The sequence below is a fragment of the Pseudophryne corroboree genome, chromosome 1, assembly GCF_028390025.1.
Source record: "Pseudophryne corroboree isolate aPseCor3 chromosome 1, aPseCor3.hap2, whole genome shotgun sequence".
Taxonomy (NCBI): Eukaryota; Metazoa; Chordata; class Amphibia; order Anura; family Myobatrachidae; genus Pseudophryne; species Pseudophryne corroboree.
This window is the reverse complement of record NC_086444.1, coordinates 1,030,646,187-1,030,674,065: the sequence shown is the minus strand read 5'-3', so window position 1 is coordinate 1,030,674,065 and position 27,879 is coordinate 1,030,646,187. Positions and strand designations below refer to the sequence as shown.

The 27,879-nt window shown below is 44.9% G+C and overlaps 1 long non-coding RNA gene and 1 pseudogene across 1 annotated transcript; one reads left to right on the top strand and one right to left on the bottom strand.

Annotated features, from left to right (window-relative positions):
* Positions 1 to 150: 150 nt before the first annotated feature.
* On the top strand, positions 151 to 20,891 carry LOC134984980 (uncharacterized). The gene is made up of 2 exons (XR_010191800.1): positions 151 to 377; positions 20,715 to 20,891. It is a non-coding gene; the product is annotated as an uncharacterized LOC134984980 (long non-coding RNA).
* A 6,572-nt stretch (positions 20,892 to 27,463) lies between these two features.
* LOC134948750 (5S ribosomal RNA) lies at positions 27,464 to 27,582 on the bottom strand (annotated as a pseudogene).
* Positions 27,583 to 27,879: the final 297 nt, after the last annotated feature.

The following is a 27,879-nucleotide window of genomic DNA, read 5'->3' as shown; positions in this document are numbered from 1 at the left end:
AGCTTTGGCTAGAGATAAAGTGGATGGAGATACTGTAAAGTACCAGCCACCAGCTCCTGTCATTTTTCAAACACAGCCTGCAACATGTCAGTTAAGAGCTGATTGGCTGGTGCCAGTGGCGTCACAAAGAGGAGTGACACCATAGTGCCGCTTCCTGTTCAGTGACAGTAGCTGGGTGCTGCATTGTAACATTACTTGCAGCACCTGGCTCCTCTTAAAGTGTAGAAGCCGGCACTGCAGACAAGGCGGTCTCCGAGGGCAGCGCACATCCACAGAGCCCCCCGAGTGACTGAAACGGGGGGAAGGACGCGGAGCCACACTCCATTCCGTGAAGTCTCGCTCCCTTTTTAGCGGCTGCCGCACCAGATGTCCAAGGGGTAAGTGACGCCACTGGCTGGTACTTTATCTCTGTCCACTTTATCTCTCTCCAAGGCTTAGTACATACACCCCTAAATATGCTGCTGGTAGTAGCATTGATAAATGGAGCCCACGGAGTCATGGAATGACAATACAAAGAAAAACAACTGGAAAACATAATCTAAGCAGAATATATACAGTATTATGGTTGCATTAGTAATGTTAGTAATGGACAATGGACAATTATTATTACTATTCTATGATCTTTTCTGACTACAGACCCCATTTGAGGCAGTGATGGTGAATGAATTATAGTGGGTGAGGTATTTCTATGGTGAGGTTTGGCTTGAGGGAGTCGTGGGGACTTAGGAAAATTGTAGTGCATGAGGTGGACATACACACACACTCACACACTCACACACACACACACACACACACACACACACACAGCTCTTCTTTGTAGAGCAGCATAGTGGCACACATAACGCCTGATGCTGCACTGATCGGTGGATAAGTCAGTTCCCCAGCTTACTGACTGGAAATCGAATTCTGCAATAGCTGCTCTGTGCATTGTCCGGACCTGTCATCAGACAAAGCCCCAGATCAGAATGGATGGCGTTTTGGTTTTTTTATAACGTGTTTTTTTTTCATTACATAACGCACCCTGGGGCAGATGTATTAACCTGTAGAATGCATAAGGAAGTGATAAACCAGTGATATGTGCAAGGTGATAAAGGCACCAGCCAATCAGTTTCAATATGTAAATTAACAGTTAGGATCTGATTGGCTGGTGCCTTTATCACCTTGCACATATCACTGGTTTATCACTTCCTTATGCCTTCTCCAGGTTAATACATCTGCCCCCATGTGTTTTACAGTATCTATTCAGAAGAACGGTTGCATTTTGGCTGTTGTGACTTAGGATTTTTCATTTTAATGTTGCATTAGGGCCATTCCATGAAAATTAATAAAATGGCCCATATGTGACACAAAAATAAATAAATCTGTAGCTGTGTATTTTTTACATTTTCAGTATAGGTTGACATGGGGGTCGATTCAATTCACCGACAGTTGAATAGCGCCGGGAGTTAGCTCCCGGCACTATTGAAATTCAGCTCAAGTTAAGTCAGCGAAGGCCCGTTCTCCCGGACTTAACAGGTTGATTTGTCGGGAGAAAGGGCATTCTCCGACTTTACTCCCCTCCGTGATGCTGATTCCTGGCAGAATCAGCCTCGCGGCAGCACTTTTGTCGGATTTCTTCTCTCATCCCCCGGGAGTGAGAGAAGAATGACCAACAATTGAGTGTCACATGGCGCTGTATTGAATAGCATTCAACTGTTGGTGAATTGAATCGACCCCATGGTATATTATAGCTGTCTGTCATAAGTTTTCATTAAAAAAAATAACACGGGCTCTTCATTTTGAGTTGAGGGAAATTATCAAGTAGAAGTTTCCCTTACAAAACTGTGGTGGACTTGGGTTGCCCTTATATGTGGTAACTAAACTATGTTATATTGGGGTATATTCAGTTTGAAGTCGAAAGCTGCCGTCTATCGAAAAGATGTCAGTTTTTGACTTTTTTTTTAGGTCGGAAGGGATTCCGACCTATTCAATCTAACCCCAAATTATCTGAAAAGTCGAGGAAAGCACGTGGATTGGTGGAATAGCTGCCGATCCACGTGCTTCTGTCGAAAACGGGGTTTGGCCCCCTATTTGACCATCTCAATTCGACTTTTAAAAAAGTCAAATTGAGATGCAGGAGCAGAGACGGGGGAGAGGAGAAGACGGGGAGAGCTGCGGGCAGACTGGGGAGAGCAGAGGCTAGCAGCGTAGCTGGAGGATGTGTCACAGCTGCCGCTCACAGCAGTGTCCACCCAGCTCCAGCAAGCGAGAACGCGTTTGCTGGAGCCAGGTGGACGCTGCCGTGAGCGGCGGCTGTGACACATCCTCCGGCTACACTTGCTGGAGCAGCTGCTGTAGCGCTGCTCTCCCCCGTCTGCCCACAGTTTTCCCCCTCACCAGTCCCTCATCTCAATTTGACTTTTTTAAAGTCGAATTGAGATGGGCATTGAATAGTCCTTGTCGGATCCATTGCGACAAAGCCATGTTGGAATGGATCCGACCTTAATTGAATATACCCCATTGTTTTGGGTATAACGCAGAGAAACAAAATTATTTTTTCTGTACCTAAAAAAATAGACCTAGTTAGGCACATTCATCCTCCTCTTCTTTTTTTTTTTTTTTTTAACGTTTTAACAAAAATGTATATGTTAAAACTTGTACAAATGTCCCATTTGTGACAATGGAATGGCCCATTCGGTACGGTGTGAACTTCATGTATGTGCATATTCTGTTTGAGTACCAATATAAGAATGCAAGCAGGATTTTAAAGAACAGTTATCAAGGGGTGCCATTTTTTTTTTTTTTTAAAGGCCCTGGTTTCCATTAACGTTACTTACGTCTCTTACTCCAGCAAGTTGATATGGAAAACATGCACTGGATTTGAGAAGCACTGCTATATAAGGATATTAAAGTGACTATAATATTCCTTGACTATAACAAAAGCACAAGGACATATTTTAACTGATTTTGTACAGATAAAAAGCCTTGGTGCGTTTCCATATCCGTATTCTTATATCACAGTAGGGGATCCAAAACACAGACACTAAATCTGGGTACACACTTTGCAGATCAGATAAAAGCTATGACCCCCAGTGTGTGCATACTTCAAGGGGATCACAATTTTTATGCCAATCTTCCCGAGCAAACCATGAAGCCGTTTATTGGCTAATGCTCCTGCATACACACCTATGCAATTATCAGGATTATTGCATAGGTGTGTACCCACTTTAACATAGCCTGAACACAACTGTAGTTTGATATTCATACATAGTCCCCTGTACGGTGGTAATTATTGTTAAACCAAAGCGCAGAGTCAGTAAGTAGATGAAAGGTCATGTTATTGTGAATAGCTTATTAGATGGGTTCTTTATCTGATTACCCCTGCCAGTGCTCTTTGCATCAGACTGGTGAGTGGAGGGAGGGGGGATGGGCAGTAGGCCTACTGTATGTAACAGAGTGAGGAACTCCAATTTATAGCTAATGATCTCAGGAGCTAATGATCTATAAGTAAATGATATACCTTTTCTAGGTGTAGATATTTTAGAAATGTATAAAAACTGTGGTTTGTATTTAATAAGTAGTAACAGGCTCTGATGGAATATACTGTTCTTGCACTGAAAGTTCTCATATCTTTTACGTTTGGCATCCCCCTGTAAAATCCTGTGCTTGCCCCTTGTCACATATAGAATTGTTTTATGAGGAGGGTTAATAGATTAGATCAGAAAATATATATACTGTACATATAAAACAGGATTTCCCTTTCGTCTTAGAGGGTGCTGGGGTCCATATTAGTACCAAGGGGTATAGACGGGTCCCCCAGGAGCCATGGGCACTTTAAGACTTTGATAGTGTGGGCTGGCTTATACCTCTATACCCCTCCTACCAGACTCGGTTTAGAAAATGTGCCCGGTAGAGCCAGTCACAGCTAGGGGTGCTCTTAGGGCTTTTCTGGTTTTGTTGTTTTTTTTTTTTTTTTAAAGATGTTAGGCACAGGGAGGCTGCTGGCAACAGCCTCCCTGCTTTGTGGGACTTAGGGGGGGGGGGGGGGGGGGGAGTAGTGTCCAACCCTCAGAGGTCAATGGCCACTATCTCTGCTGACAGGACATTAAACTCCTGAGGGTGATGATTGTAAGCCCCCGAGGCGACCGCTCACTCCCGCAGCTTGCCGCCACCCCCTAATAGCTAGAAGATCGTGGTGGTGAGTGTGACCCGACAAGCGGGGAGCCGGCGTGAATGCAGTCGATCACTGAGAGGTGCTGACCCTACACACGACTCCAGCTATCCTGTGCGGTACCAGGGGGTTGTAGAGGGGGGCGGGGGATGAGACTGTATTTTACTGTGTAATCTATTAAGGGGACACAGTCAGCGCCGGGCAGTTACTCTGTCACTGCATACTGGGGCGCTGTGTGTGCTGGCTCCAATCTCTGTGTTTCTCTGAAGGTACTTGGGGGAAACTGTGTCTGACATTTTCCTGTGTGTGTGTGTGTGTGTATGCTAATTCTCACATAACCATGTCCAGGGACTCTGTGTCTTGTGCGGCAGAATATGTATCTTCTCCAGAGGAATCCATTCCATGTACTCGGGAATGTAATAATTTGTCTCAGCCTTCTGAATCCGAGCCCCAGTGGGTGGCTTCTATTAAGGGCATGATATCCCAAATTTCCACTAGGATTGCACATTATGAGACTGAATCACAGATTTTAAAACAATCTGGAGGTTTTGTCTGGTTCTGTCCCCACTACCTTGAAATCCCCTGGTGTATCCAAGAAACGTGCGCTTGCTCAGATTATGCAGGTCGACACCGACTCTGACATGGCAGAGGGTGATGAGGATATGCGGGGGGTGAGGCTTCCCTGGCAAGAGGGGTGCAACTCATGATTGAGGCCATTAGGGATGTGTTACACATTACTGACAAAGCACCGGAACAGGTAGAGGAGGCTTACTTTACAGACAATAAGAAAGACGCCGGGAAGGTCAGAGAGACTAAGGAATTAAACGCCTTATTTGAAAAATCCTGGGAAAATCCAGAGAAAAAATTCCAGATCCCAAAGAGGGTTCTTGTAGCCTTTCCTTTCCCTGAGGATGATAGGAAAAAGTGGGAACCCCCACCTATAGTAGACGCTCTGTATCTAGACTGTCTAAAAAGGTGGTGTTACCTGTCCCTGGGTCTACTGCTTTGAAAGAACCGGCTGACCGCAAAATTGGAACTACAGTCAAATCCATATACACTGCTTCAGGAGTGGCGTTAAGGCCCACTATTGCCTGTGCATGGATTTCTAAAGCCACAGTAAAGTGGTCAGGCACATTACTAGAGGACTTAGATTCTATGGATAGAAGTGACATTGATTTGTTTTTACGTAACATACATGATTCTGCGGGTTTCGTGGTGGAGGCCATGAAGGACCTGGGTAATCTGACTGCAAGGACATCGTCCATGGCTGTCTCAGCACGCAGGGGACTCTGGCTACGCCAATGGTCTGCAGACGCGGAATCCAGGAGAAGTGTAGAGAACCTACCCTTCACAGGTCTATTTGGGGAAGCATTGGATGCGTGGATCTCTACAGCAACCGCTGGTAAGTCAACCTTTCTTCCCTCAGCCTCTCAGACAACGATAAAACCTTTTTCTGCGTCCTCTGTGCAGTCTTTTCAGCCTGCCAAAGCTAAAAAGTCCAAGGCTCCTACCACTTTCTTCAGAAGTGGGCAAGCAAAATCCCAAAAACCGGCACCTGCAGGTTCCCAAGACCAGAAACCTGCCTCTGTGTCCTCAAAATCCTCAGCATGACGGTGGACCTCCCTGCCTGGAGAACGGGCAGGTGGGAGCGAGGCTCAGATGTTTCAGTCACGTCTGGGTGTCATCCGGTCTGGATTCCTGGGTACTGGATATTGTGTCCCAGGGGTACAGACTGGAGTTTCAGGAGCTCCCACCCCATAGGCTCTTCAAATCCGGCCTGCCAGCTTTACTGACGGACAGGGCTATCCTTCAGGACGCCATTCACAAATTGGAAAGGTCAGATGTAATTGCTCCAGTTCCACCTCATCTGGTACACCAGGGTTACTATTCAAACCTGTTTGTGGTACCGAAACCAGATGGTTCGGTCAGGCCAGTTTTGAACCTGAAGTCGCTAAACCCTTATCTAAGGGAAGTCAAGTTCAAAATGGAGTCTCTGAGAGCGGTGATCTCAGAGCTGGAGGAGGGAGAGTTTCTGGGGGCCTTGGACATCAAGGATGCATACCTCCATATCCCGATTTGGCCGCCACACCAGGCTTATCTAAGATTTGCGCTGTTGGACCGTCACTATCAGTTTCAGGCACTGCCGTTCGGCCTCTCCATAGTACCAAGGGTGTTTACCACGGTAATGGCAGAGATGATGATTCTCCTCCGCAGGCAGGGGGTGAATATAATTCCTTACCTGGACGATCTGTTAAAGGCATCTTCCAGAGAGAGGTTGTTGCAGTCCATTGCTCTCACGACTCGACTGCTCAGGGAACATGGATGGATCCTGAATCTTCCAAAATCACATTTGGAGCCATCAAGGAGGTTATCTTTCCTGGGAATGATCGACACGGAAGTGCAGATGGTATTTCTACTGGTGGAAAAAGCATTGGTGATCCAAAGTATGGTCTGGGATGTCTTGAAGCCTACCCGGGTATCGGTTCATCAGTGCATTCGCCATTTGGGGAAGATTGTTGCTTCCTACGAGGCTCTTCAGTACGGAAGATTTCATGCACGGTCCTTCCAACTGGATCTCCTGGACAAATGGTCGGGATCTCATCTGCACATGCAACAGGGGATACGTCTGTCACCACAAGCCAGGATTTCCCTCCTGTGGTGGCTACACTTGCCTCACCTTCTAGAGGGCTGCAGGTTCGGGATTTAGGACTGGATCCTTCTAAACACGGATGCAAGTCTCAGAGGTTGGGGCGCAGTCACCCAAGGGGAAACCTTCCAAGGAAGGTGGTCAAGTCTGGAATCCATTCTTCCCATCAACATTCTGGAACTAAGGGCCATGTACAACGGTCTTATCCAAGCGGCACATCTTCTACAAGATCGAGCAATTCAGGTGCAGTCGGACAATATAACGACAGTGGCTTACATAAACCGACAGGGCGGAACGAAGAGCAGAGCTGCAATGTCAGAGGTAAAAAGAATCCTCCTCTTGGCAAAAAGTCACACGTTGGCACGGTCAGCAATCTTCATTCCGGGAGTGGACAACTGGGAAGCGGACTTCCCCAGCAGACACGCTCTCCATCCAGGAGAATGGTGCCTCCACCTGGAGGTGTTCGCAGAGTTAACAAGCCGATAGGGTGTACCTAAAATAGACAAACTACTCTTCAAACTACTCTCTCTAACCTCCTCTCTTGGCCTCTCCCAATGGACTGACTCCTCTACTCATCAGGAGGGCCACTGCCTTGATCTAGTATTCACCAGACTATGCTTTGTCTCTGAACTCACTAACACTCCTTTCCCCCTCTCAGATTACAACCTTATAACATGCATGCTCTCCTCCGTTAATTCAAACCCTGTGTTGCTGAAGTTCTCCAATCTTCCTCAAACCCGCAGAAATATTAACACAATTAATCTTCAAGAACTTTCCACTTCACTCCTGCTTTCACCTATTTCTGCATTCACCTCTCCTGAGATGGCTGTATCACACCTTAATGAGACTCTAGAACTAGCCTTTGATGAAGTGGTTCCAGCTACCCATCACACTCTACTTAGGCCTAGATGTCAACCATGGCACTCCAAATTAACAAGACAACTACAAAAACTCACACGAAAACTTGAACGTCAGTGACATAAATCTCGGATTTCAAGTGACTTCCTCACATATAAGACTGTCTACGATTCTTATAAAAATGCCCTGGACACTGCCAAACAAACATATTTCCAAACTCTTATCTCTGCTCAAGCCTCTAGCCCCAAACGACTCTTTAATACATTTAAATCACTTCTGAATCCTCCCTCACCTACCCCACCAGCCACTATCAAGGCACAAGATCTTGCTTCCTACTTCAAGGAGAAGATTGATAAGATATGAGATGAAATGGTATGCTCTTCAGCAGCCAGTGACCTGCTCCGTTCTTTACCTGAACCCTCTGGCACTCTTTCTTCATTTGATCCCACAAATGAAGATGAAGTATCATCACTCTTCTCATCCTGCTTCTCTACTACCTCTCCTCTTGATCCTTTACCCTCACAAATAAGTAAAGCTTTGTCTCTGGTGCTCATCCCTACCTTAACTAACATCTGTAATCTCTCTCTCTCTCTCTACTGGTATTTTTCCTTCACTCTTCAAGCATGCAGTGATTACTCCCATTTAAAAAACAAAACAAAATTCTGACCCTAATGCTCTCTCAAACTACCGCCCTATCTCTCAGCTCCCTTGTCTCTCTAAGCTACTTGAGAGACTTGCCTACACTCGACTCACACACTTTCTTAACTCATACACTTTGTTGGACCCACTTCAGTCAGGCTTCCGTTCCCGACATTCCACAGAGACAGCACTGACTAAAGTGGTTAATGATTTGGTCACTACGAAGTCTAAAGGCCACTACTCACTACTTATTCTTCTAGATCTATATGCATCATTTGACACTGTAGACCACTCTCTTCTCATACAGACACTACAATCCCTAGGTCTTAAAGACACAGCCCTTTCTTGGTTCCTATCCTACCTATCTAATCGCTCCTTCAGTGTGCGCTTCTCTGAATCTACCTCCTCTTCGCTACCTCTTTCAGTTGGAGTACCGCAAGGCTCAGTCTTGGGTCCTCTACTTTTCTCTATCTATACCTCATCTCTTGGTAAACTAATCAGCTCTTTTGGTTTTCAGTTTCATCTGTACGCAGATGATACTCAAATCTACCTATCCTCCCCTGACTTGTCCCTATCTGTACTGGACCCCGTGGTCTTCCCAAAACGAGACTCTCACCACTACAATCCATTCTGAATGCAGCGGAGAGGCTTATCTTCCTCGCTAGACGTTCATCGTCTGCAGATCCACTCTGTCAGTCCCTCCATTGGTTACCTGTATTCTACCGTATTCAATATAAAATACTTTTACTCACACACAAGGCCATTAACCAAACTATACCAACGTACATCACTTCACTTATCTCAAAATATCTCCCAACCCGACCTCTTCGCTCTTCACAAGACCTGCGTCTCTGATCCACACTCATTAATCGCTCCCACTCACAATTGCAGGACTCTGTGGAATGCCCTACCACCCACAATAAGACTCTCCTCTAGTCTCCAAACCTTCAAGCGTTCCCTGAAAACTCACCTCTTTAGGCAAGCATATCAAATTCCAGAACCGACCACATAACTTTCATAAACCTTCCTATCAAATTGCATTCACTCTGTACAGTCCACACATATCTTCTCATTCTATGCAATAGATAGCACCTTTCCTTGTGTACACATGCCTATTTCCCTATAGATTGCGAGCAGGGTCTTCCTACCTCTATGACTGTTTGTTATCACCCAGTTTGTTATTGTTATTTCAAATTGTAAAGCACAACGGAATTTGCTGCGCTATATAAGAAACTGTTAATAAATAAATAAATAATAAATAAATAAATGATGGCCTCTCGCCTCAACAAGAAGCTTAAGAGGTACTGTTCCAGGTCGAGAGACCCGCACACAGTGGCGGTAGATGCACTGCTAACTCCGTGGATGTACCATTCAGTGTATGTGTTCCCTCCACTTCCACTCATCCCAAGGATTCTCAAGCTCTTAAAGAGAACAGGAGTTCAGGCGATCCTCATTGCTCCGGACTGGCCAAAAAGGGCTTGGTACGCGGATCTTCTGGAATTACCGCTGGAGGATCCGAGGCCTCTTCCTTTTCATGAGGACCTTCTGCAACAGGGGCCGTTCGCCTATCAAGACTTTCCACGGCTACGTTTGACGGCATGGAGGTTGAACGCCAGATATTAGCTCGGAAGGGCATTCCGAACAAGGTTATTCCTACCCTGATTCAGGCTAGGAAAGGCGTAACATCTAAGCATTACCATCGCATTTGGAAAAAGTATGTCTTATAGTGTGAATCCAAGAAGTTTCCTATGGTGGAGTTTCAACTGGGACGGTTTCTCCTCTTCCTGCAAGCAGGTGTGGATATGGGCCTGCGTTTGGGATCCGTAAAGGTCCAGATTTTGGGCTTATCCATTTTCTTCTAGAAACAACTGGCTTCACTCCCTGAGGATGACGTTCTTAAAACGGGTTTTGCACATCCAGCCTCCCTTTGTGCCACCTACGGCACCCTGGGATCTTAACGTGGTGTTACAGTTCCTCCAATCGGCTTGGTTCGAGCCTCTACAGGAGGTTGAGGTCAAGTTTCTCACGTGGAAGGCTCTCAATTTGTTGGCCTTAGCTTCTGCTAGATGGGTGTCGGAGTTGGGGGCTTTGTTTTGTAAAAGCCCCTACTTGATCTTCCATGAAGATAGAGCTGAGCTCCGGACACGTCAGCAGTTTCTTCCAAAGGTTGTGTCAGCTTTTCATATCAGCCAACCTATTGTGGTGCCAGTTGCTACTGACTCCTCAATTCCGTCAAAGTCATTGGATGTTGTAAGGGCTCTGAAAATCTATGTGAAGAGGACTGCTCGTCACAGGAAATCGGACTCTCTGTTTGTTCTATATGATCCCAAGAAAATTAGGTGTCCTGCTTCTAAGCAGACGATCTCTCGCTGGATCAGGGTCACTATCCAGCATGAATATTCTACGGCTGGATTGCCGTGTCCTAAATCTGTTAAGGCCCACTCTACTCGTAAGGTGGGTTCTTCCTGGGCGGCTGCCCGGGGTGTCTGAGCTTTACAACTTTGCAGAGCGGCTACTTGATCTGGGTCGAACACGTTTGCGAAGTTCTACAAGTTCGATACTTTGACCAAACTTTAGGTCCTCAGAGGCCAATCAGTTTTGCAGGAGCCTCCGCGCTCTCCCTCCCATTCTGGGAGCTTTGGTACATCCCCATGGTACTAATATGGATCCCAGCATCCTCTAGGACGTAGGTGAATCTTTTTCTCGTAGTCCGTAGAGGATGCTGGGCGCGCGCCCAGCGTTTCGTGATCCTGCAATGGTTACTTAGTACTCAACCAGGAACAAAGCAATACTGAACAGTTTTTTTGTTACTTGGTTAAGTAATATTGGTGGTCATTCCGAGTTGTTCGCTCGTTGCCGATTTTCACTATGCTGCGATTTGTTGCTAAATGTGCATGGTACGCAGAGCGCATGCGCTAAGTTATTTAACACAAAAAGTAGTAGATTTGCTTGTGTTCGTGCAACGCTTTTCTGTCGCACTGGTGATCGGTGAATGATTGACAGGAAAGGGGCGTTTCTGGGTGGTAACTGAGCGTTTTCCGGGAGTGTGCTAAAAAACGCAGGCGTGTCAGGGAAAAACGCAGGAGTGTCTGGAGAAACGGGGGAGTGGCTGGCTGAACGCAGGGCGTGTTTGTGACGTTAAACCAGGAACTAAACGGACTGAGCTGATCGCAATCTAGGAGTAGGTCTGGAGCTACTCAGAAACTGCAAGAAAATATTTAGTAGCAGTTCCGCTGATCTTTTGTTTGCAATTCTGCTAAGCTAAGATACACTCCCAGAGGGCGGCGGCCTAGCGTTTGCAATGCTGCTAAAAGCAGCTAGCGAGCGAACAACTCGGAATGACCACCTTTGTTCAGCCGTTGCTGTGTTTTCAAGCTGGTTAGCTTGGTTTGCCTTGTATGTGTGAGCTGGTGTGACACTACTCCCCCCCCCCCCCCCCTAAGTCCCACAAAGCAGGGATGCTGTTGCCAGCAGCCTCCCTGTGCCTAACATCTTTAAAAAAAAAAACCCAATAAAACCAGAAAAGCCCTAAGAGATTCCTTAGCTGTGACTGGCTCTACCTGGCACATTTTCTAAACTGAGTCTGGTAGGAGGGGTATAGAGGGAGAAGCCAGCCCACACTATCAAAGTCTTAAAGTGCCCATTGCTCCTGGTGGACCAGTGTATACCCCATGGTACTAATATGGACCCCAGCATCCTCTACGGACTACGAGAAAAGGATTTACCGGTAGGTAATTAAAATCCTATTTTGAGCTACACAACACCTAAAAAAACATGCCATTAAATTTGTATTTTTCTAAAGCTATGTCAAGGTGTTTTGTCCAAAAATAATCTAAAATAAATGCTTGTCTGGCAAAACAAAAACATTTTAAAACTTATTTTTTCTGAAGTATTTTTTTTTTTTTTTTTTTTTAGTGTTCCATTTAAATAGCCAGCTTGTCTATTGGGTGAATGGGTGTACCATCGCAGCACCACCAGTTGGTTGGACACTAGACCCAGCCTAGATGTGGCCTTCACCATTCCCAGCCCACTTAATATTAGTAATGCCAAAGTACTGTTATGGTGTTTGATAATGGCAGTACTGGTGTGGTGAAGGCAAAGGCGAGCAGTGTAGCCTGAGCCCAGTGAAACTATAAGTGACATATCAAGAGGAAAAATTATCAGCAGAGATTTGTCTGGCCACCTAATGTACGGGAGACATGGAGGGGTTGAGCTAGAATTTGTTGTCACCACTGAAGTGAGCCAGTGCTGCCATACTGCACTTTCTCCAACGGCTAAGACAAGCTAAACAGGATGCGTGTGAGCCGCCATTTCTCTAACGTCCTAGTGGATGCTGGGGACTCCGTAAGGACCATGGGGAATAGACGGGCTCCGCAGGAGACAGGGTACTTTAAGAAAGAATTTGGATTCTGGTGTGTTCTGGCTCCTCCCTCTATGTCCCTCCTCCAGACCTCAGTTTGAATCTGTGCCCGGACGAGCTGGGTGCTACTTGGTGAGCTCTCCTTTGCTTGCTATAAGAAAGTATTTTGTTAGGTTTTTTATTTTCAGGGAGACTTGCTGGCAACAGACTCCCTGCATCGTGGGACTGAGGGGAGAGAAGCAGCCCTACTCTCTGAAGATAGGTCCTGCTTCTTAGGCTACTGGACACCATTAGCTCCAGAGGGATCGTACACAGGATCTCACCCTTTGTCGTCCGATCCCGGAGCCGCGCCGCCGTCCCCCTCGCGGAGCCGGAAGACAGAAGCCGGGTGAAAGAAGCAAGAAGACTTCGAAATCGGCGGCAGAAGACTCCAGTCTTCAAACTGAGGTAGCGCACAGCACTGCAGCTGTGCGCCATTGCTCCCACACTACACCTACATACTCCGGTCACTGTAGGGTGCAGGGCGCAGGGGGGGGGGTGCCCGGTGCAGCAATTAGGACCTCTTGGCAAAAGTGGGCATATATACAGTTGGGCACTGTATATATGCATGAGCCCCCGCCAAAAATTGTACATGAAAGCGGGACAGAAGCCCGCCGTCGAGGGGGCGGGGCTTCTTCCTCAGCACTCACCAGCGCCATGTTTTTTCTCCACAGCACCGCTGAGAGGAAGCTTCCCAGCCTCTCCCCTGCAGTTACACGGTAGAAGAGGGTAAAAAGAGAGGGGGGGCACATAATTAGGCGCAAAAATCAATATAAACAGCAGCTACTGGGTTAACATTAAGTTACTGTGTTATTCCTGGGTTAATAGCGCTGGGGTGTGTGCTGGCATACTCTCTCTCTGTCTCTCCAAAGGGCCTTATGGGGGAATTGTCTTCAGATGAGCATTCCCTGAGTGTGTGGTGTGTCGGTACGTGTGTGTCAACATGTCTGAGGTAAAAGGCTCCCCTAAGTAGGAGATGGAGCAAATATGTATGTGAGAGGGTGTCTCCGTCGACAACGCTGACACCTGTTTGGATATGTGTAATTAAGTGCTAAGGTGAATTTATTGCACAAAAGATTAGGTTATCTACCCATGTCTGTCCCTATGTTGCAGAGACCTTCAGAGTCTCTCAATGCTCACTATCCAAAATAATAGACACTGATATCGACACGGAGTCTGACTCCAGTGTCGACTACGATAATGCAAAGTTACAGCCAAAATGGCAGAAAAGTATTCAATATATGATTATTGTAATAAAAGATGATTTGCATATCACCGATGACTCATCTGTCCCTGACACAAGGGTACACATGTTTAAGGGGAAGAAAGCTGAGGTAAATTTCCCTCCTCTCATGAGGGAAAAGAGCGGGAATCTCCAGACAAGAAGCTGCAGCTTCCCAAAAAGAATTCTCAGGGAATATCCTTTCCCTAATGGGGCCAGGATACGATGGGAATCTTCCCCTAGGGTGTCACGTTTGCCCAAAAGGTAGCCCTGACGTAACAGCTATTCTCAGGGATCCTGCAGATAGCGTGCGCATTCTGGTACATTACTCAGACCGGCGATTGTGTCGGCATGGGTTTATAGCGCTGTGGCAGCGTGGACAGGTACCTTATCAGCAGAGATTGAGACCCTAGTATGTATGTATATATATATATATATATATATATATATATATGTATATATAGAGATATATATATTAAAGATGCTGTCTTAAGAGATATATATATATATATATATATATATAAAACATGCCCAAAGAGACACGAGTCTACTGGGTCCTAGAGACAAAGCTATGTCGATTTCTGCTTGACGTGTCCTGTAGAATATGCAATGGACAGATGATGCCGACTTAAGAGGCATATGGAAGGCTGAGGATTGTGTGGAGAAGGGTTCTCGGACCTGGTCTCCACAGCTATAGCTGGTAATTCTGATATTTTGCCTTACATTCCTGCACAGCCTAGGAAAGCACGACATTATCAAATGCAGCCTTTCGAACAAAGAAACAAGAAAGTCCGAGGTGCGTCCTTTCTTGCCAGAGGCGGGGGCAGAGGAAAGAAGCTGCACAACACAGCTTGTTCCCAGGAACAGAAGTCCTCCCTGGCCTCTACAAAATCCACCGCATGTCGCTGGGGCTCCACAGGCGGAGCTAGGCCTGGTGGGGGCACGCCTTCGTAAGTTCAGCCACAAGTGGGTTCACTCCCTGTTAGATCCCTGGTCAATAGATATTGTGTCTCAGGAATACAAGCTGGACTTTGAGGAGATGCCCCCTCACCGACGGCCCTGCCGGCTTCCCCCCACGAGGTGGAAACAGTGTTAACTGCAATTCACAAATTGTATCTTCAACAGGTGGTGGTCAAGGTTCCCCTCCTTCAACAAGGAGGGGGTTATTATTCGACCATGTTGTAGTCCCGAAACCAGACGGTTCGGTCAGACCCATATTGAATTTAAAATCCCTGAACATATACCTGAAAAGGTTCAAGTTCAAGATGGAATCGCTAAGAGCGGTCATTGCAAGCCTGAAAGGGGGAGATTTTATGGTGACTCTGGACATAAAGGGTGCATACCTTCATGTCCCCATTTATCCACCTCATCAGGCGTACCTCAGAATTGCGGTACGGGATTGTCATTACCAATTTCAGACGTTGCCGTTTGGTCTCTCCACGGCCCCGAGAATATTCACCAAGGGGAATGGCGGAAATGATGGTGCTCCTGCGGAAGCAAGCTGTCACTATTATCACGTACTTGGACGATGATCTCATAAAAGCGAGATCAAGAGAGCAGTTGCTGAACAGCGTATCACTTTCTCTGGAAGTGTAACGGAAACACGGCTGGAGTCTATATATTCCAAAGTCGCAGTTGGTTCCTACAGCTCATCTGCCTCTCCTAGGCATGATCCTAGACACAGACCAGAAAAGGGTTTATCTCCCGATAGAGAGAGCTCAGGAGCTCGTGACACTGGTCAGGAATCTATTAAAACCAAAACAGGTGTCAGTGCATCACTGCACTCGAGTCCTGGGAAGGATGGTGGCATCATACGAGGCCATTCCCTTCGGCAGGTTCCATGCGAGGACCTTCCAATGGGACTTACTGGACAAATGGTCCGGATCACATCTTCAGATGCATCGGTTAATCACCCTATCCCCCAGGGCCAGGGTGTCTCTCCTGTGGTGGCTGCAGAGTGCTCACCTTCTCGAAGGTCGCAGATTCGGCATTCAGGACGGGGTCCTGGTGACCACGGATGCATGCCTCCGAGGGTGGGGGGCAGTCACACAGGGAAGAAATTTCCAAGGGCTGTGGTCAAGTCAGGAGACTTGCCTTCACATCAACATCCTGGAACTAAGGGCCATATACAACGCCCTACGTCAAGCGGAGTCCCTGCTTCGCGACCAACCGGTTCTGATTCAGTCAGACAACATCACCGCAGTGGCTCATGTAAACCGCCAAGGCGGCACAAGGAGCAGGGTGGCGATGGTAGAAGCCACCAGAATTCTTCGCTGGGTGGAGAATCACGTAAGCGCACTGTCAGCAGTGTTCATTCCGGGAGTGGACAACTGGGAAGCAGACTTCCTCAGCAGGCACCACCTCCACCCGGGAGAGTGGGGACTTCATCAAGAAGTCTTCACGCAGATTGCAAGTCGGTGGGAACTGCCACAGGTGGACATGATGGCATCCCGCCTCAACAAAAAGCTGCAGAGATATTGCTCCAGGTCAAGAGACCCTCAGGCGATAACTGTGAACGCACTGGTGACACCGTGGGTGTTCCAGTCGGTCTATGTATTTCCTCCTCTTCCTCTCATACCCAAGGTGCTGAGAATCATAAGGAAACGAGGAGTGAGAACAATACTCATTGTTCTGGATTGGCCAAGAAGGACTTGGTATCCAGATCTGCAAGAAATGCTCACAGAGGTCCCGTGGCCTCCTCTGCCTCTAGGACAGGACTTGTGCAAAGGGGCCCTGTCTGTTCCAAGACTTACCGTGGCTGCGTTTGACGGCATGGCGGTGGAACGCCGGATCCTAGCAGAAAAAGGCATTCCGGATGAGGTCATTCCTACGCTGATAGAGGCTAGGAAGGATGTGACGGCTCAACATTATCGCCGTATATGGCGAAAATATGTGGCTTGGTGTGAGGCCAGGAATGCCCCTACGGAGGAATTCCAGCTGGGCATTTTCCTTCACTTCCTACAGTCGGGAGTGACTTTGGGCCTTAAATTGGGTTCCATTAAGGTTCAGATTTCGGCCTTATCCATTTTCTTTAAAAAAGAACTGGCTTCTCTGCCTGAAGTTCAGACGGTTGTAAAGGGAGTGCTGCATATTCAGCCCCCTTTTGTGCCTCCAGTGGCACCTTGGGATCTTAACGTGGTGTTGAGTTTCCTGAAATCACACTGGTTTGAACCACTCAAAACGATGGAAGTAAAATATCTCACGTGGAAGGTGGTCATGCTATTAGCCTTGGCTTCGGCTAGGCGTGTGTCAGAATTGGCGGCTTTGTCACATAAAAGCCCTTATCTGGTTTTCCATGCGGATAGAGCAGAATTGCGGACTGCCCACAATTTCTGCCGAAAGTGGTTTCATCCTTTCATATAAACCAACCTATTGTGGTGCCTGTGGCTACTACTGACTTGGAGGATTCCGAGTCACTGGATGTAGTCGGGGCTTTGAAGGTTTATGTAGCCAGAACGGCTAAGGTCAGGAAAACAGAATCTTTGTTTATCCTGTATGCTTCCAACAGGCTTGGGGCGCCTGCTTCAAAGCAAACTATTGCTTGCTGGATCTGTAACACGATTCAGCAGGCTCATTCTGCGGCTGGGTTGCCACTGCCTAAATCAGTTAAGGCCCATTCCGCAAGGAAGGTGGGCTCTTCTTGGGCGGCTGCCCGAGGGGTCTCGGCATTACAGCTTTGCCGAGCAGCTACTTGGTCAGGTTCAAACACCTTTGCAAAGTTCTACAAGTTTGATACCCTGGCTGAGGAGGACCTTGTGTTTGCTCATTCGGTGCTGCAGAGTCATCCGCACTCTCCCGCCCGTTTGGGAGCTTTGGTAAAATCCCCATGGTCCTTACGGAGTCCCCAGCATCCACTAGGACGTTATAGAAAATAAGATTTTACTTACCGGTAAATCTATTTCTCGTAGTCCGTAGTGGATGCTGGGCGCCCGTCCCAAGTGCGGACTTCTTCTGCAATACTTGTATATAGTTATTGCTTAAATAAGGGTTATGTTAGGGTTGCATCAGGGTTGATCTGATGCTCCGTTGTTGTTCATGCTGTTAACTGGGTATGTTTATCACAAGTTATACGGTGTGACTGGTATGAGTCTTGCCCTGGATTCCAAAGTCCTTTCCTTGTACTGTCAGCTCTTCCGGGCACAGTTTCTCTAACTGAGGTCTGGAGGAGGGACATAGAGGGAGGAGCCAGAACACACCAGAATCCAAATTCTTTCTTAAAGTGCCCTGTCTCCTGCGGAGCCCGTCTATTCCCCATGGTCCTTACGGAGTCCCCAGCATCCACTACGGACTACGAGAAATAGATTTACCGGTAAGTAAAATCTTATTTTTATAGCCCTACCACCCACTGGCAATAACAAGAGATTTCTAATATGTATTGCTTTATTATGTATTTTATTTACAGGGCTTTGTCAGCACACATATATTCCTGTTACAAGGACACACATAGGCACTTGGATTCATTATGTATTTTTGTCAGTAGCTACTTAACCTTTTCGTATATTTTGGAGTGTGGGAGGAAAGTGAAACACCCATAGGAAATCCACGCTAACAGCCGGCCCTAACCAATATGATGCCCTAGGCAAGATTTTGGCTGGTGCCCCCTAGCACCACTGCTGGTTCTGCCTCTAAGCTTGCACCTCTTTCCCAGCACCATCACCCCTCATCCATAGCAGTCATTATTTTGGGGTTTGTACCCTCTATATTTTAAATAGGAACAGTTAGCACATTTGGCGCACAGCCCAAAAAGGGGTGTTTTTTTGCTGGCAAGGGGCATGGCCACACAATAGTAACCCCAATTCCAATTACGCCACACAGTACTGCAACTTTATTCACATTTGATCATGCGATAATTCATATTACATCCCATAGTAGTATCACTTTACCTTATAAACGTTATTTCTCACAGTAGAGCCCCTTATTCACATTGCATCACAATGAATTGCTCCTTATTCACTGTACACCACCCCCTATTGCTCTTTATTCACATTAGACGACACAGGTGTGCCATTTCTATACGCAACGCCACATAGTAGAGCACCTTATACACATAATGCCACACAGTAATGCCCCTTACACATATGATACACATTATTAATATCCTTATAAACATAATGCACCTTACACATTATGACAACCTTTATTAATGCCCTTTTACATGTAATGTCCCTTACACATATGCTGCACATTATTAATGCCCTTATACACATAATGACACACATAGTGCCCCTACACATTTACTGCACATTAGTGCCCCTATACACATAATGACACACAGTGCCCCTTACACATATGTTGCACATTATTAATGCATTTTTACATGACGCACATAATGCTTCTTACACATATTCCGAACACTACTACACAACCAACCTACTGACATGCACACAACACTCACACTGCTACTAACACTGTGACCTCTGCCTCTGCTTGAACACAGATGTGTCCTCATAAATCTTGCCTCAATGCTAATGTCCGGCACATTTTTTTTATTTTTTTATGAAAATGCATCTTATTTGCATTGCTAAGTGGCTAGGATGCACAAGCAGCTTCTGCTGATTAAAATGATATGCAGCATGCCTATATACTGTGTGAGACTGTGGCTGTATCTGCATATGAAATGCTACACATACAATATATAGGCATGCTGCATATCATTTTAATCAGCAGAAGATGCTGATGCCCCTAGGCATATCAAATGCCCTAGGTAATTGCCTAGTTTGCCTATGCCTATGGCCGACTCTGAAGGAGAAAATACAAACTCCACACTGTTAGGGTCAGGAATTGAAATAACCTCAGGCCTGTAAGGCAGTAATGCTTACCACTATGCCACTGCTCTGCCCAATATACTGTGACTTTGAGTTGTCAAAGCATTGCAGATATGCCTAATAAGTTTATTCTAGTGTTTATGTGCCCCAAGGGCACGTGACAGTTGAACGTCATGGATCACTGCCAACTGCCAAAACGGGTAAAGTTAAGCCTCCCATACACTAGCGATGTGTTGGGGCAATCCGCCGATCCCCTGATGGTCACGTGGGGGGATCGGGTATATTAAACATGTTTAAAAATCCAAATCCCCCAACTGAAGTGGGAATCGGGAATGTTTAAAATGCTTACTTGTCTAGATCATCGATGGCCACCGATCGGCGCATTGGCGATATATGCATTATATTTTTGTTTTATGCTGAAATAAACTCATGTATCTCTAGTTTCCTCTAAGGTACCTGCTAGTCCTGACCACCCAGGACAGCCACAGATAATGGTAAGGTATCTAACAATGTCATTAATGAAAGCTTTCTAGTCTATGGGTCAGTCACCAAAATCTTTGCCATTAAGTACTTTGTTGGAATATTGGAATCTTCTCTTACAATAACTTGATTCACTTCTCAAACACAGTGCCGTTTGTAAAGCTGGGTACACACTTAACAATATATTGGCCAATCTTGCGATCCATAAGGAGTCACAATGACCATCATACGTATAGTGTGTAACCCCAAATCATTGTTTGATGAATTGTGTGGTTGCATCTTCCCATCTGAGGTGCTGCACATCAGACAGGATGATGCAACAACATTAATCCTGTAACAATATATTGTGTCCTCTTACAGTGGATTGTGTAGCCTGTACGCGGTCACAATATAGTGTTACATTGTATCATACCTTCACAAGATCGCCAGGTCATTAATTTGTGTATCCCTCGTTAGACAGGTGATGTGTCGACGTGTCGTTATCCTCCCCCCCTCAAGCTAACCAATGGCCACCTCATTAATCTCTCTTTTTTATTTATTTATTTTTAATCCAGCTTCACAGCTATAGGACAACTACGCACAAGATTGCCGAACTGCATTCAGCGGTGTTGTGTTTTCTCCAAAGCAGCAGTACAGAACCAGACACCTGTCCTTATTTGAGTTTTACTATGCCTGCTTAATGTCAGTAAATCCTATGGTTAAACCATGACACATGCACTTTTTCCTCTGCAGAGCAATTGGGTGTGATCAGAATTTATTTTATTAGAACTTTTAATGAGGTAGGAAAGTTTCAGAATTATTTAGTCTTACATTAGCCGTGTTTTAATTCACTTATTTTGTACTTCCAGCTTATAGCATAAAGTGCCTCTGCTCAGTTTACTTATAAGAATGTCCATCAAACCTTTGCTACGTGCCTATGATGATATTGGAAATGTTTTTGGGGTACGTACACTGGGGCTAGTAAGAGGTATGCGGATTGGTAGCTTTAGTTACCCATCATCCAGTTTATTTGAGTCACACATGTAGAGGAAATGATATGCATATATGAGGCTCATTTAGTAATATTTATTAATATGTCCCCAAACCACAGCAACCAGATACTGTATTGTATTATTTATCTTGCCCTAGGCATATAAGGAAAGTGCTGATTGCATTCGCTGTGTTAGTCTGTGCTAAAGGCAATGGGTGTATGTTCAAGCTGAAATCTAAATTGCAGTGCAAAGATAAATTAGCCAGTATGTATCATGCACAGAAACAATATAACCCACCCAAATCTAAATCTCTCTGCACATGTTACATCTGCCCCACCTGCAGTGCAACATGGTTTTGTCCAATTGCTAACTTTTTTGGTTTGCTAACAACTCTGAATAACATCCACTGATTGCAAATGAGCACTGTGGTGACTACTGCCCATCAAGTAAATCCCAAAATATATAGTGACACCTCATTGACAGCTCATTGCAGATAAAAAAAAAAAAAAAAACCTTAAACCCAACATTAATAGTGCCTATCGGAAATGTTATTCCTAAATACAGAGATACAGTATGTTGACAGTTCTTCAGCTGCTCATTAACGATAAAACTAAACATATTGAATGACGTGCAGGTAACTATTGAAGCTAATTAGTAAAAAGAGGGCTCAAGTGGGCGGAGTTATAATGATCTTCATGGATTCGGTTAAATCGGGTATGGTTCCAAAGACTGGCGTATAGCGGAGGTAGTGCCGATATTCAAAAAGGGGAGCAAAGCTGAACCAGGTAATTATAGACCAGTTAGTCTTACATCTATAGTGGGGAAAGTATTCAAAAGTTCCTTGAAGCAAATAAGGTCATTAAAAGGAACTAAAATGGATTTGTGAAGGACAGATCATGTCAGACCAACTTACTTGGCTTTTATGAAACAGTAAGTGCGAACCTTGATCAGGGTAAGGAGGTGGATGTAATCTTTTTAGACTTTGCCAAAGCTTTCGACACTGTACCACACATGCATCTTATCTATAAGCTACAAGATATAGGGCTAGGGAGCACAATATGCACTTGGGTCAGTAATTGGTTAGATAATAGGGAGCAGCGCGTTGTGGTCAATGGATCATTTTCAAATTGGACTAAAGTATTAAGTGGTGTGCCACAAGGGTCTGTACTCGGACCACTTTTGTTCAACATTTTCATCAACGACCTAATAGTTGGTCTAGAGAGTATGGTGTCAATTTTTGCAGACGATACCAAATTGTGTAAGGTTATAAATACGGAGGGGGATGCTGAGTCTCTTCAGAATGACTTAACTAAACTGGAAGCATGGGCAGCAAAATGGAGAATGAGGTTCAACACAGACAAGTGTAAGGTAATGCACTGTGGGGGCAAGACCAATAATAACACATACTAAATGGGGTAATATTAGGGTTACCCCATCTGGAAAAAGACCTAGGGGTTCACATAGATAACAAATTAAGCAGCAGTACCCAAAGTAGGAGTGCAGCAAAGAAGGCTAATAAGATATTAGCATGCATAAAATGGGGAATTGATGCAAGGGACGAGAGTATTATACTCCCATTATATAAATCACTAGTGAGGCCATATCTTGAATACTGTGTGCAATTTTGGGCACCATATTACAAAAAGGATATCCTGGAGCTAGAAAAGGTTCAGAGGTGGGTGACCAAACTAATCAAGGGCATGGAGACGTTGGAATACGAGGAAAGGCTTGCAAGGCTAGGCATGTTTACATTGGAAAAGCGGAGACTGAGAGGGGACATGATTAACATCTACAAATATGTAAGGGGTCAATACACAGAGCTTGGGAGGGACCTGTTTTCTATAAGATCAGCACAGAGGACACGTGGTCACTCGCTTAGGTTAGAGGAGAGGAGTTTCCGCACGTTGAGGCGAAAAGGTTTTTTCACAGTAAGGACAATACGTGTTTGGAATTCCCTGCCATAGAGAGTAGTAATGGCGGACTCAGTCAACACCTTTAAGAATGGGTTAGATAAATTCCTATTGGATAAAAATATTCAGGGTTATGGTGCATAGGCACGCATTATAGTTAATATAACTAGTGCTAACATAAAAATAACTAGTCCTATAATAAGACTGCATAGGAGACCACAAATAGGTTGAACTCGATGGATAATTGTCTTTTTTTAACCTTAGTTACTATGTTACTATGAAATGTACAGGACTGGCAGAAATACACAGACTGATTGCTCCCACCTGCAAGTCTAAAAACACTTGTCCCATTCATAAAGCACCCAAATATACCTGTCCCATAACTTGTACCCCAATTTCCATCACTTTGCATTTTTTTTACTCCAAAAATGACATGTCATTATTGGCCAATTAAAATTAATTGAAAACATCAGGAGGGTGTCACAGGTGTTCTAATCCAAATCTGAATATTTTTACCTTAAAGTAGGGATTTTGCACTACTTATCGCTGCCGAGAAATGGTGAAGAGAAATTTGCAATAAACCTTATGGAGACTTTTTGCCGATGACTTTTCGCAGCTAATTGGATATTGAGTTATCCCAAATGCGATAAAAAGCCGTTTTTATCACAAAACAGCATTATCGCAGCTAATTGGATACCTCCCAATGTAGGACAAGTACGTGGTATATAAACAATGCTGCATCAAGGGACATGACATTGAGGGGGTAATTCAGACCTGATCGTAGCAGCAAATTTGTTAGCAGTTGGGCAAAACCATGTGCACTGCAGGGGGGCAGATATAACATGTGCAGAGATAGTTAGATTTGGGTGGGGTGTGTTCAAACTGAAATCTAAATTGCAGTGTAAAAATAAAGCAGGCAGTATTTACTCTGCACAGAAACAAAATAACCCACCCAAATCTAACTCTCTCTGCAAATGTTATATCTGCCGCACCTGCAGTGCACATGGTTTTGCTCAACTGCTAACAACTTTGTTGCTACAATCAGGTCTGAATTACCCCCTAAGTTAAGAATCATGGAGGCAGAAACTGAGGGTTAGGTGCCATTGTAGGGAGTATTGAGTTGAAGATACTCTAGGTAAGAGAAGGAAAAGCACATGAGGTGAGAGCACCCTGCTCGTGAGAGCTTACATTCTAAAAGTAAGGGGGCAGACAGACCGTGGTGATAAAGATGGGGAAGACAGTGAGCGAGGAACAGGGTTAGGATGAGAGATGGCTGGGTTTGATGAACTGGGTCTTGAGAATCCGTTTAAAGTTTTGTAGGAGAGAATTACAGAGGTAGGGAGCACCACGACCAAAATCTTGGAGGCAGGAAGTAATCAGTTGGCAGTAGAGGTGGCATGTATTTGTGGAGCGAAGGGTGGGATGAAGTGTAGAGGGAGATAAGGTCAGATATGTAAATGGAAGAGGAATGGGTGAGGGCTTTGTAAGTTGGTGTAAGAAGTTTGAACTTGTGCTCGGAAGGAGAGCCAGTGTAGGGCCTGTAAGAAAGGGGAGGTGGATGAAGTACGTTTGGAGAGGAAGATGAACTGAACAGCAACATTGAATAGATTGGAGTGGAGACACGCATTTCTCAGGGAGACCAGATAAAAGGAGATTACAGTAGTCCAATCTGGAGATGACCAATGAGTGGAGGAGGGTTTAGTAACATCCAGGGTGAGAGGATCTGATCCTGGAAATATTTTTAAGATGGAAGTGGCAGAACTCCAGGTACAGAATGCGTGATTTGAAGGAGAGTGAGGAATCAAGAATACCTCCAAAACAGCATAATTGGGGCTATAGGAGATAGTTGTGCCATCAATAAATAATGAAATTGTGGGAGGTGAGGTTTTGTGAAAGGGTGGTAAGATGATCAGCTCAGGCTTAGACATGTTAAAATTAAGAAGGCACAGGAACAGCCAAGAAGAGATAGCTAAGAGACAGTTGGAGATATAAGTGAGGAGAGAGGAGGAGAGGTCAGGGGAGGAAATGTAGATTTGAGTCTCATTAGCATAGATGATATTGTAAGTCGAAAGAGCGAATGAGCTCACCTAAAGAGGACGTATATAGAGAGAGAAAAGGAGAGGTCTAAGAACAGAACCTTGGAGGCACCTACTGTTGGGGTAAGTGTATGAGAGGTGGAGTCATAAAAGGAGATAGAGAAGGAGCTGTCAGAGAGGCAGGAGGACAGCCAGGAGAGGGCAGTATCATGCACACCAATGGAGTATAGGAGTTGCAGGAGGAAAGGGTGGTCCACAGTGTCAAAAGAAGAGAGTAGTAGGCCTTGGATTTGGCAGTATGGAGGTCATTGCAAACTTTTGTAAGTATAGTTTCAGTGGAGTGAAGAGGACGGAAGGCAGACTGGAATGTGTCAAGCAGGGAGTGGGAGGACAGAAAGGCAGTAAGGCGGTTGTAAACCGTACGCTTAAGGATACAGAAAACAGGTTTTAGCACTTACAAAATGTGTCTGAGTCTGCTAAGGACCCAAAAAAAGGTCCTCAAATGGGGCGGGATGTACTAAACAGAAAATGCGGTAAATCCCCTGTTTACCGCATTTTCCTAATGTACTATCGCCTGCACACCAGGTCAGTGCCGTGGCGGGGTTCGCCAGCTTTTGCTGGCGATACCCCATAAAAGCCAATGGGCTTCTCTCTGCAGCGCTGTGTAAGGGATCCAATCGGATCCCTCCCAGCATGCCTCGCACCCGCCCCCATCACCATGCGCATGCGCAGACTGACTCCTGGGGCCGAGTCCCGGAAGTCAGGCTGCGCTGTGCATCGCGGAGGACAGCTCTTATCGGAAGAGCTGTACTCCACAATGCTGATCGCATATGTAAGTACATATTTGATCAGCATCATGGCGATGTGCATTAGTACATCCCGCCCATAGTATCTTTACTGCTTGTACCACTTCCACTTTCGGTATAGTCCCTCAGCAATGAATAAGTGTGGGATGGAATTGCCAGCATTCTCCAAAATAGCAATACATGTATTTCACACCACGATGTTAAAAAAACATTTAAAAACTCTCAGAATAAGAGGAGTCCCACACTTATTCATTGCTGAGGCTGAGAGAATATACTGAAAGTGGAGGTGGTACCAGCCGTAAAGATACTGTTTGATGAATGGCTATACCTGGTCCCAGGTAAGTTCTATTCGGAGGGGGTCATCTTTCGGTTGGACATGTTTCCTAATCTAATCAACAGAGATTTATATCACTGGAAATTGTAAGAAACCTTTATGTGTATGCATCCCATTTCTTTGAGATGAGTCATTTGATGAAACAAACCTCACCAACAGATAATTTGTACTGGAATAACAGTACAAATGATCTGTTCATGAGGTTTATTTCATCTTCTTCTGAGAGTGAGGGATTCCTATCAGGATGAACCAGAGCTAGAGAAGAGGGACATACTATGGTGTAAATTTACTAAGATGGGAGTTCTATTTAAGATGGGATGTTGCCCATAGCAACCAATCAGTTTCTACTTCTCATTTATCTAGCACCTTTTAGAAGATAATACTTGGAATCTGATAGGTTGCTATCGACAACATCCCATCTTAAATAGAATGTCCATCTTAGTAAATTTACCCCTATATCTACCAAGAAACAGCGAATATTTGGACCACTCTTCTTTTTATATTACCTGCATAATGTGAGGGGGTGGTGCTCCTGAGTGTGGAAATTACCTGCAGTCTCAGGGCGCAGGTCACTTTGCTTTTCTGTCCGAAATTTAATTGAAATCTATGATCATTGTAACTTCCTTCAGACTCTATCAGGGCTACATACAGCTTTGCTATTTTGAAAAAGTTTCAAAAGAAAAGAGAGACTCTGTGTTGGGGCACGCTTGAAAACTAAAACTTAACTTTTAATTAGAGTATGATAAAATTATGGTACACAGATAAACACACATATAATACTTTAGGAGAAGGTCATAAAAAATTATTATAGCCTCTCCACTTGTATTCTTGTATCTGAGAACTGATTCTCAATAGTCAAAAAAAGGGGGATAAATAGGAGTAACAATTCTCCAAATAATATGAGTATTTAAGGTGACAGTGACACCCAAGATGAAAATATCATAAATTTAATTTCAGCATAACAGAAAAAATTCCGACATGTGGTACATACTGTAGGCATTTGATATAATAAATTTTGACTATGATTTTAGTCCATCAACCAATGCCTATTGTGATGGTATATCCTGGTAAAGGTTAATCTGCTATTTCTAAGTTTCTGATCAACATGTACAGTAAGAGAAAAATCTCTAAATGAGTCAATGATCAGAAAATATAATTGAATAAGAAGAAGGGAATATAGATGTGAAATCGGTAAGGGTCAAAGGTTGCTCCAACACTTCTGCTTTTCACATGGATACAGAGGTATTTATTACTGCACCTAATATTCCCTAGCAGTCTCCCATCTAGGTACTAATCAGGCTATTCACTGCTTAGATTCCAAGATCAGGCGAGATTGGGCGTAACCAGTGAGATGTGGCAGTAATATCACATAGATTGTGAATGAGAGGGTGTATGGTTATTGGCACATACCAGAAAGAGTACTTCTGCTGTCCATTATTGCGCACAGTCTCTCTGTTACTTTTGCATTGCAGAGAAATTATGTGACTGGCGTCAGGATGAGAGAGTACTGAAAGAGCAAGATATAGGAAACGTATAGGTTCAGGGCCCGTCTTCTGCTGTCCACTGTCATATAAAGAATATAGCGGACAGTAGATGAGAGAGGCGGGTTACCTAGGCCTATTGAATATTCGTGTGAAATTACACAGGTATCTTAAAGTTTCT